This window comes from Delphinus delphis, chromosome 12 (assembly GCF_949987515.2).
Source record: "Delphinus delphis chromosome 12, mDelDel1.2, whole genome shotgun sequence".
NCBI lineage: Eukaryota > Metazoa > Chordata > Mammalia > Artiodactyla > Delphinidae > Delphinus > Delphinus delphis.
In genome coordinates this window covers 37,820,724-37,830,532 of record NC_082694.2, presented here as the reverse complement: position 1 = coordinate 37,830,532, position 9,809 = coordinate 37,820,724, and the positions used below count along the sequence as shown (strand labels likewise).

At 35.3% G+C, this 9,809-nt stretch overlaps 1 pseudogene; it reads right to left on the bottom strand.

Annotated features, from left to right (window-relative positions):
* Nucleotides 1-287: 287 nt before the first annotated feature.
* On the bottom strand, nt 288-1,404 carry LOC132435418 (hypoxanthine-guanine phosphoribosyltransferase pseudogene; annotated as a pseudogene).
* Between the last annotated feature and the right edge of the window lie 8,405 nt (nt 1,405-9,809).

Here is a 9,809-nt window from a genome sequence, read left to right as displayed (position 1 = left end):
AATTATACTCCAATAAAGATGTAAAAAAAAATTAATAAATAACCCTATAAAGTTAAACTGTTTACTTTTTTCTCTCTTTTAAAGAGACAGCCTTTATTTTAAGGATTTTTATGTTGAAGAATTCAAAAAGTGGTAGGTTTTTGGAACTTATTGATCTGTATTTAAAAGGTACAGATCAATCTGTTGACAAAGATTCACCAAAAATAATTTGAACAAGTGGGAAATTACAGTTAATACTACTAAAAGCTACTAAAATAATTCCAGGACGTGTGGTTTATCCGACATAACGATACTTCTAAGTGCTGTGACTGATATGAAACTGACTGTTTCTTACTTTTCTGAACACACAGTGGTATAATTAACAATACTCAATCACTTCTGTTCTTCCCTGAATATGTAAAAAGTAAAATACCAGTTAAAAAACTAATATATTCTTTTCTTCAAATGTTCTTTACATATACAATGTCAATATTTTCGTTCCATAGTGATGTGGTTTAAGAGGTTTTTCATTCACGAGTAAAACAGCAATCCACCCAAAGGGAAATGATAGTCTATAGGCTGACAGTGCAAATAAAGAGTTTGGGAATGCAGCAACTGGCATTTCTAAAATACAACAGATAAAATTCTAAGAAGTTACATGCAATAATCTCAACTAAGCATCTGGCCACAGAACTAGAACATTTGATAATTTTACTGGTGATTTCAGTGGGACTCCAGATGTTTCCAAACTCAACTTGAACTATCATCTTAGGCTTTGTATTTTGCTTTTGCAGCTTCACTAATGACACAAACATGATTCACATCCCCGAAGTATTCATTATAGTCAAGGGCATATCCTACAACAAACTTGGCTAGAATTTCAAATCCAACAAAGTCTGGTCTGTATCCAGCACTTCAAGGGGTCCTTTGCACCAGCAAGCTTGCAACCTTGATCATCTTTGGATTATGCTGCTTGACCAAGGAAAGCAAGGTTTTCATTGTTTTGCCAGTGTCAATTATACCTTCCACAATCAACACATTCTTTCCAGTGAAAGTTGAGAGATCATCTTCACCAATTACTTTTATGTCGCCTGTTGACTGGTCATTACAGTAGCTCTTCAGTCTGATAAAATCTACAGTCATAGGAATGGATCTATCACTATTTCTCTTCAGTACTTTGATGTAATCCAGCAGGTGAGCAAAGAATTTGTAGTCCCCGTTGAGCACACAGAGGGCCACGGTGTGATGGCCTCCCATCTCCTTCTTCACATCTTGAGCAAGACGTTCGGTCCTGTCCATAATTAGTCCATGAGGAATAAACACCTTTTCCAAATCCTCAGCATAATGATTAGGTATACAAAATAAATCTAGGTCATAAGCTGGTTAATTATTGCTAATCACGATGCTGGGGCTGCAGATCGCCATAACAGAGCCGGCCGACCGGCCGGCTGAGGGCAGTTTGGGCTAAACTGTTTACTTCTTATACCAAACTTGATGGTCAGAGTAATAGCTACTTCTCATAATTGTTTAATGTATTTCACTGGGATTCAATTACATCTGTGGTTTACTTTCCTAAATATTTATTTTCACAAAAATTTTGAGCCTTGTGCAATGATTTGTTTTTCTTTGACCAGAGGCAAAGTTGTTTGGTAATAACATGTTACCCGATGTGACAAGAAACTGATTTGGTGAGTTATTAAATAATTTAAAATTACTTCTTAATATAATAAAGGTATAAATTCTTTCCACTTGATATTAATAAAGAGTTTAGAAACAATATTTTAAAGTGAACATGTTAATCAATTTATTGCCTTAAAATGAACTGTGAGAATTCCCTGGTGGTCCGGTGGTTAGGACTCTGCGCTATTACTGAGGAGGGCCTGGGTTCAATTCCTGATCAGGGAAATAAGATCCCACATAGCCAAACAAACAAACAAAAACTGTGAGATATTTATAAGAATTTAGATAAATTTAAAGGTAAGTTATATATGGCACAATATCTTTAGATATGATTCCACATCAGCATCCACATTTAAAAAATCTTATTCTATACAGACAACTTATATGACTCAATATCAAAAAACCAAATAATCCAATCAAAAAGTGGGCCAAAGACCTTAATAGACATTTCTCAAAAGAAGACATACAGATGGCTAACAGGCATATGAAAAGGTGTTCAACCTCGCTAATTATTAGAGAAATGCAAATCAAAACCACAATGAGGTATCACCTCACACCAGTCAGAATGGCCATCATCAAAAAGTCTATAAATAATAAATGCTGGAGAAAGTGTGGAGAAAAGGGAACCCTCCTACACTGATGGTGGGAATGTAAATTGGTGCAGCCACTATGGAAAACAGCATGGGGGTTCCTCAAAAAAAACTAAAAATAGATTTGCCATATGACCCAGCAATCCCACATCTGGACATATATCAGGAAAAGATGAAAACTCTAATTCAAAAAGACATGCACCCCAATGTTCATAGCAGCACTGTTTATAATAGCAAAGACATGGAAACAAACTAAGTGTCCATCAATGGACGAATGGATAAAGAAGATGTGGGATACACTCAGCTATAAAAAAGAATGAAATATTGCCATTTGCAGCAACATGAATGGACCTAGAGAATATCATACTAAGTGAAGTAAATCAGACAAATATTATATGATATCACTTATATATGGAATCTAAAAAATAATACAAATGAATCTATATATAGAACAGAAACAGACTCACATAGAAAACAAATTTATGGTTACCAAAGAGGAAAGGGAGGGAGGGATAAATTAGGAGTATGGGATTAACAGATACACACTATTATACATAAAATAGATAAGCAAAAAAGCTTTACTGTATAATGCAGGGAACTATATTCAATATCTTCTAATAACGTATAATGGAACATAATCTAAAAAAAATAATTGAATCACTTTGTTTTATACCTGAAGCTAACACAATATTGTAAATCAACTATACTTCAGTTTTAAAAAATCTTATTCTAAATTACCTGAAGTGTAATCTTATAATCCTCAAATTGTTAATGAATAGTAAAAAGCTTTTGGAATCCCAAGTATAATATATTCTATTCACAACACTTTTCAAAGGTTTATAAGAAAGAACCAGGCTATGAATTACATAGACAGTCAAACCTCATAAAAGGAATTTTTCTTACTATATTAAGTGATATTTTAAGTCTGACTTTAATATTTTGTCTTCAAAGACATACCCATTGAGCATTCTTACTAGAAAGTTCTTTCCCTTTAAAAATACTGTGTATATTATAGTTTTTTGGTTCTGTGACATTTCTTTGTGTTAGATTACCGCACTCTTCATGTGCTATAGCAAGCAGCTGCTCCATGCGTCAAACTATGTGGGAAATGAGAATGACAAACCCAGGGAAGATCAGTAAAGCAAAACCTTTAAGGGAACCTCAGATCTGTCTAGTGAATTATGATACTGATTAGGAGCAAGTGGCCATTTTACTGAATAAGTAATAAGTTCCATTTTTAGTGTGATAGTATTATTGTGCTAGTAATACTTTTTATATTGCACTGTAAAATGTGCATTATGTCCCCCTTTCTAAAAGGAAATTAATCCTTACCTTTTAGTGACTGTAATAAAATATTCCTCCCCCTCCACTAAGTTTTTTTTTTTTTGCGGTACGCGGGCCTCTCACTGTTGTGGCCTCTCCCGTTGTGGAGCACAGGCTCCGGACGCGCAGGTTCAGCGGCCATGGCTCACGGGTCTAGCCGCTCCGCGGCATGTGGGATCTTCCCGGACCAGGGCACGAACCCGTGTCCCTTGCACCGGCAGGCGGACTCAACCACTGCGCCACCAGGGAAGCCCTAAATTTTTTTTTCAAAACAAAAACTCATTATTAAAAAAAAAATAAAACAAAAAAACAGAAATTGTGATTGACCAGAAAGGTAAAGATACACGACCATATTTAAATAATTCTACGTAATCTCATCTATAATGTTTGATGGTTCCGAAGGGCAAAATGACATGCCAGGAATACCATTACATCTTCCTCCAACGTACAGACATTAGAAAAGAAAACAGATGAAGTCTTTCATTTTCTTGATTTTTTTAAACTTATTTTTATAAATAATACCTCACTTAAGTAAGTTAATCTTTTTTTATCACATTTTTTAAATTCAAAGTCACAAAAATTAAAATCATCCTCATCAGTTCACTCAGTCCCATGTAATTAATTTTTTTCTCATCTTGATCTTTTGTTAGCACTTTTATGAATTCATCAGTTTTCCATTAGAGTTCTGAAAATGCTTATTCATTCAGTTCAGCATTATAGTCAGTTACCAGAAACCTGTACTTGTCAGAGTCTTTTCCATGAATTCCTTGAAGATGAAACCCTTTTATAGGAACATTTTTGCAAAAGCATCAGAGTACACCCAGACTGTCCGTAAATGACAAAACACTTAAAAATGACCACGGTTAAAGATTTGATGAAAGTTCATAATAATGCAATTGACAAGGAAATTTAGTTATTTCTGAGATATACAGTTTAAAGTAATAACTAGAATTATGACATAACATTATACCAGAACATAAAAGATTTTTAGGAATTTCATGTAATGTCTGAAACATTTATATTAACATACTTCAATACAAATAACCCAAAGAAAGTTTAGTATTAGTTTTTTTTTAATTTTTAAATTTAATTTTTTTTTATACAACAGGTTCTTTTTAGGCATCCCCACCCCCCCGTAGCTTTCCCCCCTTGGTGTCCATACATTTGTTCTCTCCATCTGTGTCTCAACTTCTGCCCTGCAAACCGGTTCATCTGTACCATTTTTCTAGGTTCCACATACATGCATTAATATATGATATTTGTTTTTCTCTTTCTGACTTACTTCACTCTGTATGACAGTCTCTAGATCCATCCATGTCTCAACAAATGACTCAATTTCATTCTTTTTTATGGCTGAGTAATATTCCATTGTATATATGTACCACATCTTCTTTATCCATTTGTCTGTCAATGGGCATTTAGGTTGCTTCCATGACCTGGCTATTGTAAATAGTGCTGCAATGAACATTGGGGTGCATGTGTCTTTTTGAATTATGGTTTTCTCTGGGTATATGCCCAGTAGTGGGATTGCTGGATCATATGGTAATTCTATTTTTAGTTTATTAAGGAACTTGCATACTGTTCCCCATTGTGGCTGTATCAGTTTACATTCCCACCAACAGTGCGAGAGGGTTCCCTTTTCTCCACACCCTCTCCAGCATTTGTTTGTAGATTTTCTGATGAAGCCCATTCTAACTGGTGTGAGGTGATATCTCATTGTAGTTTTGATTTGCATTTCTCTAATAATTAGTGATGTTGAGCAGCTTTTCATGAGCTTCTTGGCCATCTGTATGTCTTCTTTGGAGAAATGTCTATTTAGGTCTTCTGCCAAGTTTTAGATTGTGTTGTTTGTTTCTTTAATATTGAGCTGCATGAGCTGTTTATATATTTCGGAGATTAATCCTTTGTCCATTGATGCGTCTACAAATATTTTCTCCATTCTGAGGGTTGACTTTTCATCTTCTTTATGGTTTCCTTTGCTTTGCAAAAGTTTTGAAGTTTCATTAGGTCCCATTTGTTTATTTTTGCTTTTATTTCCATTACTCTAGGAGGTGGATCAAAAAAGGTCTTGCTGTGATTTATGTCAAAGAGTGTTCTTCCTATGTTTTCCTCTAAGAGTTTTATAGTGTCCGGTCTTACATTTAGGTCTCGAATCCATTTTGAGTTTATTTTTGTGTATGGTGTTAGGGAGTGTTCTAATTTCATTCTTTTACATGTAGCTGTCCAGTTTTCCCAGCACCACTTATTGAAGAGACTGTCTTTTCTCCATTATATATCCTTGCCTCCTTTGTCATAGATTAGTTGACCATAGGTGCATGGGTTTATCTCTGGGCTTTCTATCTTGTTCCATTGATCTATGTTTCTGTTTTTGTTCCAGTACCATATTGTCTTGATTACTGTAGCTTTGTAGTATAGTCTGAAGTCAAGGAGTCTGATTCCTCCAGCTCCATTTTTTTCCCTCAAGACTGCTTTGGCTATTCAGGGTCTTTGTGTCTATATACAAATTTTGAGATTTTTTTGTTCTAGTTCCGTAAAAAATGCCATTGGTAATTTGATAGGGTTGCATTGAATCTGTAGATTGCTTTGGGTAGTATAGTCATTTTCACAATATTGATTCTTCTAATCCAAGAACATGGTATATCTCTTCATCTGTTGGTATCATCTTTAATTTTTTTCATCAGTGTCTTATAGTTTTCTGCATACAGGTCTTTTGTCTCCCTTGGTAGGTTTATTCCTAGGTATTTTATTCTTTTTGTTGCAGTGGTAAATGGGAGTGTGTCCTTAATTTCTCTTTTAGATTTTTTATCATTAGTGTATAGGAATGCAAGAGATTTCTGTGCATTAATCTTGTATCCTACAACTTTACCAAATTCATTGAGTTGCTCTAGTAGTTTTCTGGTGGCATTTTTAGGATTCTCTATGTATAGTATCCTGTCATCTGCAAACACTGACAGTTTTACTTCTTCTTTTCCAATTTGTATTCCTTTTATTTCTTTTTCTTCTCTGACTGCTGTGGCTAGGACTTCCAAAACTATGTTGAATAATAGTGGTGAGAGTGGACATCCTTTTCTTGTTCCTAATCTTAGAGGAAATGCTTTCAGTTTTTCACCATTGAGAATGATGTTTGCTGTGGGTTTGTCATATGTGGCCTTTATTATATTGAGGTAGATTCCCTCTATGCCCACTTTCTGGAGAGTTTTTATCATAAATGGGTGTTGAATTTTGTCAAAAGCTTTTTCTGCATCTCTTGAGATGATCATATGTTTTTTATTCTTCAGTTTGTTAATATGGTGTATCACATTGCTTGATTTGTGTATATTGAAGAATCCTTGCATCCCTGGGATAAATCCCACTTGATCATGGTGTATGATCCTTTTAATGTGTTGTTGGATTCTGTTTGCTAGTATTTTGTTGAGGATTTTTGCATCTATATTCATCAGTGATATTGGTCTGTAATTTTCTTTTTTTGTAGTATCTTTGTCTGGTTTTGGTATCAGGGTGATGGTGGCCTCATAGAATGAGTTTGGGAGTGTTCGTTCCTCTGCAATTTTTTGGAAGAATTTGAGAAGTATAGGTGTTAGCTCATCTCTAAATGTTTGATAGAATTCACCTGTGAAGCCATCTGGTCCTGGACTTTTGTTTGTTGGAAGATTTTTAATCACAGTTTCAATTTCATTACTTGTGATTGGTCTGTTCATATTTTCTATTTCTTCCTGGTTCAGTCTTGGAAGGTTATACCTTTCTAAGAATTTGTCCATTTCTTCCAGATTGTCCATTTTGTTGGCATGGAGTTACTTGTAGGAGTCTCTTAGGATGCTTTGTATTTCTGCAGTGTCTGTTGTAACTTCTCCTTTTTCATTTCTAATTTTATTGATTTGAGTCCTCTCCCTCTTTTTCTTGATGAGTCTGGCTAATGGTTTATCAATTTTGTTTATCTTCTCAAAGAACCAGCTTTTAGTTTTACTGATCTTTGCTATTTTCTTTGTTTCTATTTCATTTATTTCTGCTCTGATCTTTATGATTTCTTTCCTTCTGCTAATTTTGGGTTTTGTTTGTTCTTCTTTCTCTAGTTCCTTTAGGTGTAAGGTTAGATTGTTTATTTGAGATATTTCTTGTTTCTTGAAGTAGGCTTGTATAGCTATAAACTTCCCTCTTGGAACTGCCTTTGCTGAAGCCCATAGGTTTTGGATCGTCGTGTTTTCATTGTTATTTGTCTCTAGGTATTTTTTGATTTCCTCTTTGATTTCTTCAGTGATCTCTTGGTTATTTAGTAATGTATTGTTTGGCCTCCATGTGTTTGTGTTTTTTACATTTTTTTCCCTGTAATTCATTTCTACTCTCATAGCATTGTGGTCAGAAAAGTTGCTTGATATGATTTCAATTTTCTTAAATTTATGGAGGCTTGATTTGTGACCCATGATGTGATCTATCCTGGAGAATGTTCCGTGTGCACTTGAGAAGAAAGTGTAATCTGCTGTTTTTGGATGGAATGTCCTATAAATATCAATTAAACCTATCTGGTCTATTGTATCATTTAAAGCTTCTGTTTCCTTATTTATTTTCAATTTGGATGATCTGTCCATTGGTGTAAGTGAGGTGTTAAAGTCCCCCACTATTATTGTGTTACTGTCAATTTTCTCTTTTATAGCTGATAGCAGTTGCCTTATGTATTGAGGTGCTCCTATGTTGGGTGCATATATATTTATAATTGTTATATATTCTTCTTGGATTGATCCCTTGATCATTATGTAGTGTCCTTCCTTGTCTCTTGTAACATTCTTTATTTTAAAGTCTATTTTATCAGATATGAGTATTGCCACTCCAGCTTTCTTTTCATTTCCATTTGCATGGAATATCTTTTTCCATCCCCTCACTTTCAGTCTGTATGTGTCCCTAGGTCTGAAGTGTGTCTCTTGTAGACAGCATATATATGGGTCTTGTTTTTGTATCCATTTAGCAAGCCTGTGTCTTTTGGTTGGAGCATTTAATCCATTCACGTTTAAGGTAATTATCGATATGTATGTTCCTATGACCATTTTCTTAACTGTTTTGGGTTTGTTTTTGTAGGTCCTTTTCTTCTCTTGTGTTTCCCAGTTAGAGAAGTTCCTTTAGCATTTGTTGTAGAGTTGGTTTGGTGGGGCTGAATTCTCTTAGCTTTTGCTTCTCTGTAAAGCTTTTCATTTCTCCATCAAAGCTGAATGAGATCCTTGCCGGGTACAGTAATCTTGGTTGTACGTTCTTCCCTTTCATCACTTTAAGTATATCATGCCACTCTCTTCTGGCTTGTAGAATTTCTGCTGAGAAATCAGCTGTTAACATTATGGGAATTCCCTTGTATGTTATTTGTCATTTTTCCCTTGCTGCTTTCAGTAATTTTTCTTTGTCTATAATTTTTTCCAATTTGATTACTGTGTGTCTCGGCATGTTTCTCCTTGGGTTTATCCTGTACGGGACTCTCTGCCCTTCCTGGGCTTGGGTGGCTATTTCCTTTCCCATGTTAGGGAAGTTTTTGACTATAATCTCTGCAAATATTTTCTCGGGCCCTTTCTCTCTCTCTTCTCCTTCTGGGACCCCTATAATGCAAATGTTGTTGCATTTAATGTTTGTCCCAGAGGTCTCTTAGGCTGTCTTCATTTATTTTCATTCTTTTTTCTTTATTCTGTTCCGCAGCAGTGAATTCCACCATTCTGTCTTCCAGGTCACTTATCTGTTCTTCTGCCTCAGTTATTCTGCTATTGATTCCCTCTAGTGTAGTTTTCATTTCAGTTACTGTGTTTTTCATCTCTGATTGTTTGTTCTTTAATTCTTCTAGATCTTTTTTAAACATTTCTTACATCTTCTCGATCTTTGCCTCCATTCTTTTCCGAGGTCCTGGTTCATCTTCACTATCATTATTCTGAATTCTTTTTCTGGAAAGTTGCATATCTCCACTTCATTTAGTTGTTTTTCTGGGGTTTTATCTTGTTCCTTCATCTGGTACATAGCCCTCTGCCTTTTCATCTTGTCTATCTTTCTGTGAATGTGGTTTTTGATCCATAGGCTGCAGGATTGTAGTTATTCTTGCTTCTGCTGTCTGCCCTCTGGTGGATGAGGCCGTCTAAGAGGCTTGTGTAAGTTTCCTGATGGGAGGGACTGGTGGTGGATAGAGCTGACTATTGCTCTGCTGGGCAGAGCTCAGTAAAACTTTAATCCGCTTGACCGCTGATGGGTGGGGCTGTGTTCCCTCCCTGTTGGTTG